We start from the raw sequence: 12360 nt of genomic DNA, 5'->3' as shown, positions 1-12360 counted from the left end.
TTGATAAAAATATATTTTAAATATGAAAAATCTAAATTAGAAATGATAGTTATATATTAGAAAAGGATTAAGCAAAAGTTTCTAGTTACTCTTTTAAAGCATATTTATTTTTATATAATTTTGATAGTATATTTATATATTAAGACGACAAACAAACTAATATATATTTATTTTTTCAATCTGTGCTATTTTTTGCTAAATATTTGCAAGATAATAAAGATAATTTGCCATTGTTTACATAAGAAGTTGACAATTACCTTTTAAATATCTATTATTGCCCAAAAAACTTGGCGCCAAATTTAAACACTAACAAAATATCCTAATTATTCAAAATTATGAGAAATATAAAGACTTTTCAACAAATTTTCTTGATTAAAATTAAACTTTGATAAAATCTAAGGGAATTTAATTGAAAATTTCACTATATTTGATTCATATAATCTTTTTCATTTTGACCACGTGTTCTTGCTAAAAATCAGCTGATTTTTTGCATTACCAACTAATATTTGCAATGTACCTTTAATATATCATATTTATTTGATAAATAGAGAATTATTGGTATAAAATACTATTTAAAATAAAGTTTTATAGTTTAATGATATAATATTCAATAAAAATAATATTTATTAAGCATAAATTTTGAGTTTATACATTAGTTATATAATAGAAAAGTTAATGGTTGCAAAATTAGTTGTTTTTACACTCAATAGATGGCGATACCATCGCCTTGTCCATGAACATTTTTTAGGTGTCGAGCGTAAAATGTGTATAAAAACATTATTAATTATTATAAATAGCTCATAAAGATTTTTAAATTTAATATTAATATGGTTTCCTTGTTTTAAATTCACTTTATATATGATTTTATTATATATTTTGTATTTAAGCTTGTTGACACTTAGATCATGGCGTCTACATTTAGGGGAATTATTCCAAAATCAGAAAAATTTAGGGATTTGGGGGACAAGTTTTCAAAATCAGTTTGATGGTTTAAGGAAAATTTTATCATTTATAGTTACAAAAATGTAATTCCTGAAATTAATTACATTATATAATGTAACTAGAAAGCAGAGAAATATATATAATACTGAATTTAGATTGTGTTGATGAATGCCAGGGAGAAAATTATCTCCTATTTTAGGGGAAGTTTCGTTTGTTTAGGTAGATTTATCTTCATAACAATATGGCAGACGCCAGACGGTGTGATACGTCCAGCTCTTCAATGGCTGTCCCTGTTCATAAGTTTTATTTAATTTTTGTGCCTTTTAAAGTGACTTTTCTGTAAGTATTAGTATAAGAATTTAATCTATATAAGTCTATTGTTCATTTGAAATATAATTAAAAGTGACAATCTTAGAATTTATATGGTAAATATAGATTTAGAGATTTTGAACCGGCTTCTAGTGACAGTACCGTGTTTCATGCTATAGCCTACATACAAATATATTCATTTATAATTCAAGGTTATTTTAGTATTCGTACTGTATAAAGGTCAATTAGGAAGGTCATGTTAAGGTCCATATCAGAAACCTACTTGAGTTTTAGATTATGTTATTTACTTAACCCCAATTTTAGATTTTCACATATTTTTGTAGTGGCAGAGACTGGGTCACGTGATTCTATTATATGATTCAAATTCCATGATCCAGGCCATTGCTGGAAATTCATGGAATTATGTATGTAGTTTTGGATTATCATAAACAGTTAATATATAAATTTTATTGTAACTACCAAATTTCTGTCAATGGCAGATCATTTCTTCCCTTACCTAACCTAACCTACCCCAGTAATTGAGGGTCTTACCTTAGGCAAAGACCCCTGTTATATCTTTGCTGAAGACTTTTATCTTGCCTGATGTTGAATGACTTGTGAGTTATTAAAAACTCTTAATTTAATTAACGTATTTCCAGCCTCAATTAAATGGAATTTTGAATTTTTATAGTTTGTTCAGCATTTTTCAAAAGCTTGAGATTTAGCATTACTCTCTGCAAGCACTTCTTGCGCCATCTACTGCCTTCTTAGATTTGAACAAAGTCTGCTTGGTACAAGCACTGTCTTTGTTTTGAGAAGTTTGTTTGTATGTGCGTTGTTCATTCAGTATGTTGGGTGTATATTTAAGCAGCAAAACTATATATTTATTTACCAAGGCACTTCCCCAATTTTGGGGGTTAGCTGACATCTAACAAATGATAAAAAAGGTGACGTTTCCTCTTTACGCTCCTCCCAGCACGACGAGGGACTCAACAAAGTTCGGCTGGTACTGATAGCAAAACTAAACACAAAATACTTTTTTAGAGTTTTCAATAACTATTAGGAAAAATCTGCCTTGCTGAGTTAAACATGATTAATATATATTTGTTCCTACAGATATAAAAAGGCAATGTTTTTTTCATAGCGTGAACTCAGCTGTCAAACTATATAATGATGTGTCGTCCGTGACTGTCTATCGGGAAGGGAAGCTCACTAATCCATACACTTAGTTTTCAGGGGCACTGACTATTTTTATTATTTCCTGTAGATAATGGTTAGTATATCTTATGATAATGTCATTATTGTTCTTAAAACTCTATACAGAATTGTTCAAGTACTGGGTGTTCGATGTCGAACAGCCGTGGCCCTCTGCACAAAACATCTCGATTCATTCCGGTCTTGAGCCTTCCTTTCCAACTCCACCATCGTTAGCCCGCACATCTCCTTGATATTGTCACTCAATCTAGTTTTAGGCCTTTCTCTCGTTCTTGTACCATAGACTGATCCAATTAGGAGCGTTCTTTCCAGAGTATTGTGTTTCCAAACCTGGTGTCCAATAAAAGTTAGTTTTCTTTCATCCAAAATGTCAAGTAATCTTTTTTCGATATTGATCTTTTGTAGAACTTCCACGTTAGTCTTTTTCTCAATCCAGCTTATCCTAAGGACTCTTCTGTAACACCATAGTTCAAAACTTTCTAATCTTTTCCGATCTGTAGCTTTTAAAACCCAACATTCTGAGCCGTATGATGCGATGGGGAAAACTAGTGATTTGAGAAGCCGCTTCTTTGTGTTTGGAGTGATATGTATCTTTCCACACATGGCTTAGTACGATGGTTACATTCTTTGCAATACCAATTCTTCTTTTGATATCTTGTTCCTTCCTTCCTCACTAGGCTTTTGTTCCCTATTGGGGCCCTTGGTCTTGTAGCATCCTGCGTTTCCAACTAGGGTTGTAGCTTAGCAAGTAATGATAATGATAATGAAATAAATTAAAGATGAAAAAACTTTGTACATCTTACTGTATTGTATATTTAACCTGCTAATAGAAACTTTGTTTTGGTTTAAAGGCTCCAAATTTGTCTATATTTACCACTGAACTTAATGGCATCCTGACTCCTTTGGACATAAATAACCTTATAGGAAGGGGGGCCAGTTTTACAATATTTGCGACGTAAGGAGTCTCCTACGAAACTTCAAAGGTTTTAATTCTAGTAACCCTTGAGTTTTTAAGATTTTAGAGTGCTCATTATTATTGGGCTGAGAGGTATAGCAGTTCAATTATGCTGGGTTCTAGCAGGTATACAAGTTGAGTTTTGCCGGGTACCGACAAACCTGCTCATAAATGAAGAGGCAGAGAGAGAGGTAAAGGAAGCTGCAACCGATTTGCTTTGTCGGCTACCTATTGGACACACTCGTCTGATGCACAAGGTTTTTTATGACTGGCTGAAATTAGCCATTCTGCAAACTGGTACCCCTTCCATAGAGGCATTTTTTGACCTAATGCCCCACTGTTGTGTCCTTGAGAAATAGATGTGTTAGAGGTTCGAGGTAGGGATAGCAGGTGGCAAAGATTCTTGGGCGGATTGGAGTATCTCTCAGAGTTCTCGTAATTCTATCTGCTGAGAAAAATTTCGTCGTCATAGGTCGTAAAACTACGCATCACTTAAGCCTGCTCGCACTTTGGGTAATCACCTGTTCCCAACCATTCTCCCGTGAGTGTATACTCACCTGGATGCGCGCACTATACGTTTAGTGTGCGTTCTTCAAACTTTGAATATAGTATTCTCCTTGTTGTGCACTCTTCCGTTCACATTCGCTATTCACCGGGTGCACGTGGTGCTGATTTTGACTATTGCTCTCCGCTTAGCATGTGAATGCCCATCTATTTGCACTCCATGTGGCTTATCAAGGCGAGAGAACATGCACCGAGAACATATTTTCCTTGAAAATACTATATTGTACATGTAGGTATGAGATACACCTACTTACTCCCTATGTTCTTTGTCACAAAGGAGAGTTAGCACACTACCAGTAGGGTTAAGGACTGTTCCATTCTCTTCCTTTCTTGCACAATGACTCCAACTTTTGGGAGAGAGAAAACAAACTGGGATCATTCTCGTTGTGTGTACAGGTTACGAGATGTTAGCGGCACTAGCGCAAGGCTTCCGTGTGCCTTTCAATTTTGTGTTTCATCTTTAGGGCAAGATTCTGATTCTGTTTGCTCCTTACAAGACAATTTTCTCTTGCTTTTCTTGATCAGCGTTTTCTCTCTGCATCGGCTATCCGCTGCTATTGCAAGGCAATCCGCTGCTATTGCAAAAGTTACACAGTTACCCAAGTTAGTTACTGCTATCAGGAACCTTAGAAAAGGTTATCACGATGGGGAACCACATTACAATCGCTTACTGAGACGCGAAACCTGTCGGTGGAGAACCGCAAGATCTGGAACATGGATTAGAGCGTACACTCTTGTCTCTGCCGTTTGTCACATTTGAATCACCAGGGAACTCATTCACCTGATTCCATTACCAGTTTCTTCACAGCACTCCTTCCATAGAGGAGGTACAAGGAAACAGAAACTCAGGATGGCAAATCTCTCGAAGAGTCTCGAGACTAGACAATATGTTTGTTTGGCTTCATGGGAGGAGTAGTGTAGGATTTTCAGTATGGGGTATAAGAACGCCAAAAGAACTCCATCTCGTTTATCATGTCCGAGACTATTCACATCCCTTGATTTTAAACCTTCCAGTAAGGTCGTGGGATATTTCTCCTACCTTAGGTTAATAAGTCCCCGATTAAAGAACGGGGTTTGATATTAGCGTAGGAATAAATCTCAAATTTTAAAAGTAATTTGTAATTTTCAATATTAAACTTACCCGATAATCATGTAGCTGTCAACTCCGTTGCCCGACAGAATTCTATGGAGGGATACGCCAGCTATCACAATACTAGAAGGGGGTGTATTTACCAGCGCCACCTGTGGCCAGGTACTCAAGTACTTCTTGTTGACACCTCCTCAATTATTCCTCTGTCGTGCTTCCGGCAAGACGTTCTGGGATACGCTTATGTTCTTGGAGTATTTTCACGACTTTGGTGAAGTATTTCTCTTTGATTTCGGCTGTCGCTTTACTGGAAACTTCTATATTAGCTTAGTTAGCTTTTGGAATTAATTTGATTAATTATGGTGACGAGGAGAGTATGAACTCTCGTTCACCTTTCAATGGCCGACCCTTCCCTTAGACGGAAGTGTTGGTGTCTAAGAGAGTATAGACTCTCTTTCTTAATTTTGCTTAACAAAAGTTATAGATTTATTTTATATCTCTCCGCCTCTTATAGGCCTCTTCGATTAACTTCCTTTTATTATAAACTTATTAAATTAATTTTTATATTTGTTTATATTCGACCTTCCTAATAGTAGGCGGTCTTTTCTTGGTACCGAAGTTAATTAACATTGAGCCCGTCATTTCGGTTTTACCTGTTAACATATTATGCTATTTCCGCCACAGAGTTTGAAAGAATTTCTTTGATAGTCTCGTACTGTTTTCAAAGTTGAACTAACGTTTTGTTTTGTCTCTGCAGTTGTTGACGTTCAGAACGTTCAACTTGCACTCTATCGTTACGATAGAGAAAGAATGTTCACGGTTTCACGTTGCAGTAAGAGTAACCGTGTCTAGCGTTTTGTTCATTCTTTCTTAACTTAATGGTTTTGATCCTAATAAAGGAACTTTTCAGTTTTTTCCTTTAACAATAATATGTTTTAACGATATATATGATTGGGCTCTTCTCTCAGGTTCTAAGTCAAGAGAGAGAGAGAGATAGAGACGGAGGGAGAAAGAGGATAAACGTTTCATTCAAGCCTGCCAGGCGTACGAGTAACGTCGTTATCGTTTTTGCTCTTCTCCCTAGTCTCTTTAGGGGAAGAAACTAAACGTTTCTAGAGTGATCTAGTGTTTAGTCTCTTTCCAGCCACTGAATTATCTTTCATTAGATTTTTCTGTTACATTGTAATTCTGTTTTCGCAATTACTAACTTTTGAGAAAGGATAGAATTGCGTGTTTCAGGTACAAACCACTTAAAGTTTCGAGTTCAGTGAAATAAGTGCAAACAGAAATCAAAGTGATAAGTGATTAGCGCAAAGTATGTCAGTGATGTGCGTGAGGGTACTTTTGTGCGCGCCAGTCGTCCTCCCAGTCCGGGACCTCTTGCAAGCTCCCAAGCCCAGGGGAGAAGCAATGTCGAAGGGCAGAAGGGTTCAGCAGGCCTTGATCGGCGCACAGAAGTATCCTCGGTGGTTGTGGGCGTGTCTTACCGAGACCGTCACTCCCACCCGCAGACGATTGAGCCCTTATTTTGCTCGTCTGCAGAAGAAATTTAGGGGAGAAAACGCTGGTCTCAGGTCTCAAGACCTTTTAAACGTAAAGTCCAGACCTATGCCAGACGTACGAAGTTAGAGTTCACAGTCATTGGGTTAGCTCTGACTCTCCTCAGTCATCAGTTGAATGCACTCCGCCTAAGAGGAGTAAGGTTCTGCCACAACAGAGCTCGACTGTTAAGGCTTTACCTCAGCCTACTGTAGTTTCTGCCGACCCCAAGTGGACTCTACTACAGTCCATGCAAGCACTGCTTTCGGACTTGATGCGTGAGTGTCGGGCTGAGAGTGTTGCGCCTCCGCCTCCGCCTACACTCCCTCCACCTATGCTCGCTCCGCCTGATCGCAGTACCACCTGCCAGGCGTACGATGTTGTGGACTCTACTACAGTCCATGCAAGCACAGCTTTCGGACTTGATGCGTGAGTGTCGGGCTGAGAGTGTTGCTCCTCAGCCTCCGCCTACACTCCCTCCGCCTTCACTCGCTCCGCCTGATCGCAGTACCACCTGCCAGGCGTACGATGTTGTGGACTCTACTACAGTCCATGCAAGCACAGCTTTCGGACTTGATGCGTGAGTGTCGGGCTGAGAGTGTTGCTCCTCCGCCTCCGCCTACACTCCCTCCGCCTTCACTCGCTCCGCCTGATCGCAGTACCACCTGCCAGGCGTACGATGTTGTGGACTCTACTACAGTCCATGCAAGCACAGCTTTCGGACTTGATGCGTGAGTGTCGGGCTGAGAGTGTTGCTCCTCCGCCTCCGCCTACACTCCCTCCGCCTACGCTCGTTCCGCCTGATCGCAGTACCACCTGCCAGGCGTACGATGTTGAGCCACGTGCTGAGTTTGCTGTTCCCAGTGGTGTTCAGCCTCCGCCTTCCTTAAGGCAACCTTTACAATGGGATCAGGAGGATTATACCTCTCTTCCTCCGCCTCCACTTGCTGCTCCACCAGTGATGCAACACTCGGTTGAGGTACAACAACCTCTCCCGTCCATGAGTCAGTCTCCTCAGCTCTCGCTGCAGCGAGCTCAACCCTCCATAAGGCAAGCACCACAACACCTTAGCCTTGCGCCTCAGGAGCCTCAGCTTGCGAGACATTTACCTTGTTCTGCGCAGCCTCTTCCTCATCGCGCTCCGCTCACACCACAGGAACTGGAACTTGCTTCTCCGCTTCCGCCAACCGCTCAGCAAGCGCAACCCTTGGGTTCAACCACTCATGCTAGGAGTCAGCCTCCTCCACCCATGCGCCTTCCTTCTGCTTGTCTTTTATTCAGTCTTTGCAGACTGAGCCTCAGGTGTTCCCTCAACAGAGTCTTGAAGAGGAAACCACAACTATTGTTGTTCCAGCTCGTTTTGACTCTGCTGTTCAGCATACCTTACCTCCATTTTCAAACCATGGCAAAAATATGAATCATGAGTTATGAATGTAAGGTAAACATTATGTTGATTTTTAAACCCCATGCAAGCATGCATAAAGCACTCTAGCACTGGTCATGGAATTTCTGAGAAATGTTAAACGCCATGCACACGCTCTGCTTTCCTTACAGCAGGCTCTGCTTACTACATGCTCAGCATACAGCATGCTCTGCATTCAGCATGCTCTGCATACAACATGCTCTGCATACAGCATGCTCTGCTTTCAGCATGCTCTGCATACAACATGCTCTACATACAGCATGCTCTGCATACAGCATACTCTGCATACATCATGCTCTGCATACCTTACCGCATGCTTCTCAGTCACACATCTTGGGTTGTTGCCAACTCACTAGACTGTCAAGCAGTTTCATAACGTTGCCTTCTAGTCTGCTGCTTTTGCATCAGTGAACCCTCACTCAGAGAACTTAGCTTTTCTAGGATAAGGTCCCTGTAGATGAGAAAGTTCTTTTCTCCCTCCTCCTGATATTCCCTTGAGGACTCTGTCATTTGGAGGGAGCCTTTAGCTGCATAACCTCTTATGGACTTTTATTTAAGCATAACATGCTTCCAGGGAAGGTAATGGTTCCACTTCAGTCGCTAATCCCGTCTGTTACCACACCTGCTCCCATAGACCTTGAGCTTTGTTGCATGACATGCAGTCCAAGCTTAGTCCTTGTTAGAGGATTTTTTGTTTACGGAGTCAATGTGTCACGGGGAAGACGTTCAACAACCAACAGAAGTGACTTGTTGTGACGCAGTGCGGCAACCTCAACAACCCGTTAAGGAGTTGTCTGTACGACCCAGACAGTCTAGACAGATTCGGGTTGTCACTGTACTTCTTCGCTTGCCCATGATTGACAGTTCACAGACTGTGCAGCAGTATCATGATCTTGTGTCCGGCTCCGTCAGACGACTGGCTTTTAAGAGCTCCCACAAGTCGTCGCTGTCTGGAGATTTTCAAATGGACTATGGATCTGACCAAGGAACTGGGCCTCCTGGTCAATTTTGAGGAGTCTCAGCTCGTTCCATCCCAGACCATTGTCTCCTTGGGTATGGATCTTCAGAGTCGAGCTTTTCAGACTTTTCCGTCGGCCCCAAGGATCTTCCAAGCCCTAGAATGCATCCAGAGCATGCTGAGAAGGAACCGATGCTCAGTCAGGTAGTGGATGAGTCTAACAGGGACACTTTCATCGCTGGCCCTGTTCATCGTGTTAGGGAGACTCCACCTCCCCTCCCTTCAGTATCATCTAGCTGCTCACTGGATAAAGGACATGACGCTAGAGACGGTCTCAGTTCCTGTTTCCGAAGAGAGGAGGTCTTCTCTCGCGTGGTGTAAGAACAGCTTTCTTCTCAAGGAAGGCTACCTTTGGCTGTTCAGAAACACGACCGCCGTCTCCTCTCGGACGCATCAGACACGGGCTGGGGTGCGACTTTGGACGGACAAGAATGCTCGGGAACATGGAATCAGGAGCAAAGGACACTTCACATCATTTGCAAGAAGTTGTTGGCGGTTATTCTGGCCTTGATAAACTTCAAGTCCCTACAGCTTAACAAAGTGGTGGAGGTGGACTCTGACAACACCACAGCCCTGGCTTACATCTTCAAGCAGGGAGGGACTCTTTCGTGGAAGTTGTTCTAGATCGCAAGGGACCTACTCATCTGGTCTTTAGATCGAAAGCTAACTGATAACGAGGTTCATTCAGGGCGGTATGAATGTCATGGCAGATCACCTCAGACGGAAGGGTCAGGTCATCCCCACAGAGTGGACCCTTCTCAAGAATGTTTGCAACAGACTTTGGGCCCTGTGGGGTCAGCCAACCATAGATCTGTTCACTACCTCGATAACCTAGAGACTCCTGTTGTATTGTTCTCCGATTCCAGACCCAGCAGCAGTTCACGTGGATGCTTTTCTGCTGGATTGGTTCCATCTTGACCTGTATGCATTCCCGCCGTTCAAGATTGTCAACAGAGTACTTCAGAAGTTCTCCTCTCACTAAGGGACACGGCTGACGTTGGTTGGCTCCGCTCTGGTCCGCGAGAGAATGGTTCTTAGAGGTACTGCAATGGCTGGTCGACATTCCCAGGACTCTTCCTCTAGGAGTGAACCTTCTAAGTCTACCTCACGTAAAGAAGATACACCCAATCCTCCACGCTCTTCGTCTGACTGCCTTCAGACTTTCGAAAGACTCAAGAGCTAGGGGCTTTTCGAAGGAGGCAGCCAGAGCGATTGCCAAAGCAAGGAGAACATCCACTCTCAGAATCTATGTCTCAAAGGGAAGTCTTCCGTAGCTGGTACAAGACCAATGCAGTTTCCTCAACCAGTACCACTGTAACCCAGATTGCTGACTTCCTGTTATATCTAAGGAAAGTAAGATCCCTTTCAGCTCCTACGATCAAGGGTTACAGAAGTATGTTGGCAGCGGTTTTCCGCCACAGAGGCTTGGATCTTTCCACCAACAAAGATCTACAGGACCTCCCTAGGTCTTTTGAGACCTCAAAGGAACGTCGGTTGTCCACTCCAGGCTGGAATCTAGACGTGGTCCTAAGGTTCCTTATGTCATCAAGATTTGAACCTCTCCAATCAGCCTCTTTTTAGGACCTCACATTAAAAACTCTTTTCCTCGTGTGCTTGACAACAGCTAAAAGAGTAAGTGAGATCCACGCCTTCAGCAGGATCATTGTTTTCACATCTGAAACGGCTACATGTTCCTTGCAGCTCGGTTTTTGCTAAACGAGCTTCCTTCACGTCCTTGGCCTAAGTCGTTCGAGATCCCAAGCCTGTCCAACTTGGTGGGGAATGATCTGAAAAGAGTACTTTGCCCAGTTAGAGCTCTTAGGTACTATCTAAAAAGGTCTTAACCTTTACAAGGACAATCAGAAGCCTTATAGTGTGCTATCAAGAAACCTTCTTTTCCAAGTTCTAAGAACTCAGTTTCTTACTATTCAGGCTTCTGATTAGAGAAACACATTCTCGTCTGAAGGAAGAAGACCTTGCTTTGCTGAAGGTAAGGACACATGAAGTGGGAGCTGTGGCTACTTCAGTGGCCTTCAAACAGAACCATTCTCTGCAGAGTGTTATGGATGCAACCTATTGGAGAAGCAAGTCAGTGTTCGCATCATTCTATCTCAAAGATGTCCAGTCTCTTTACGAGTACTGCTACACCCTGGGACCATTCGTAGCAACGAATGCATTAGTAGGCGAGGGCTCAGCCACTACATTTCCATAATCCCATAACCTTTTAACCTTTCTCTTGAATACTTTTTATGGGTTGTACGGTCGGCTAAGAAGCCTTCCACATCCTTGTTGATTTGGCGGGTGGTCAATTCTTTCTTGAGAAGCGCCGAGGTTAAAGGTTGTGATGAGGTCCTTTAGTATGGGTTGCAGCCCTGTATACTTTAGCACCTTTGAGTTGATTCAGCCTCCCAAGAGGAACGCTGCGCTCAGTAAGGAAGACGATCTTATTAAAGGCAGAGTAACGGTTCAAGTCGACTTCCTTACCAGGTACTTATTATTTCATTGTTATTGTGGATAACTGATTATATGAAATACGGGATACTTAGCTATCCTTTAGTCTTGTACACTGGTTTTTCACCCACCCCCCTGGGTGTGAATCAGCTACATGATTATCGGGTAAGTTTAATATTGAAAAATGTTATTTTCATTAGTAAAATAAATTTTTGAATATACTTACCCGATAATCATGATTTAATCGACCCTCCCTTCCTCCCCATAGAGAACCAGTGGACCGAGGAATAATTGAGGAGGTGTCAACAAGAAGTACTTGAGTACCTGGCCACAGGTGGCGCTGGTAAATACACCCCCTTCTAGTATTGTGATAGCTGGCGTATCCCTCCATAGAATTCTGTCGGGCAACGGAGTTGACAGCTACATGATTATCGGGTAAGTATATTCAAAAATTTATTTTACTAATAAAAATAACATTTTTCATAATTATTCAAACCTGAGTTTTAAGGTACATTTCTCTCTGCAACTGCAAGCCTTAAATGAAAGCCTTGAGCTTAAGATTAAAGCTTGAATCTTAAGCTTAATATGGGCCAGTAACTAACGACATCTCGTATATTGACAGCTGAAGTTCAGTCAATTTTACTAAAGAACGTTACTTTGTAAAGTTAGGGAAAATACAAATGACTTGTGATATAATTCATTCTACATTTCAAGTTTAAAAGTATATTACATTTTATTAAATGAAACCAGACGGGTAAAAAGACATAGAAATATACCAAAGTGTTTTATGTATATAAGAACTTTGATTGTAATCTAACAGTTTTTTAGTGATAGAGTTAGGCAAATTGAACATTCGC

At 41.3% G+C, this 12360-nt stretch overlaps 2 protein-coding genes across 47 annotated transcripts in view; one reads left to right on the top strand and one right to left on the bottom strand.

The window, feature by feature from the left end:
• The window catches only part of LOC137633422 (putative leucine-rich repeat-containing protein DDB_G0290503), a 549442-nt gene that overhangs the window by 242595 nt on the left and 294487 nt on the right, over window positions 1–12360 (bottom strand). The window lies entirely within an intron of this gene.
• The window catches only part of LOC137633435 (splicing regulatory glutamine/lysine-rich protein 1-like), a 408786-nt gene that overhangs the window by 275251 nt on the left and 121175 nt on the right, over window positions 1–12360 (top strand). The window lies entirely within an intron of this gene.

The sequence above is a fragment of the Palaemon carinicauda genome, chromosome 43 (assembly GCF_036898095.1).
Source record: "Palaemon carinicauda isolate YSFRI2023 chromosome 43, ASM3689809v2, whole genome shotgun sequence".
NCBI lineage: Eukaryota > Metazoa > Arthropoda > Malacostraca > Decapoda > Palaemonidae > Palaemon > Palaemon carinicauda.
Note: the sequence above shows the minus strand (reverse complement) of the source record. Positions and strands in the feature narration are given on the sequence as shown.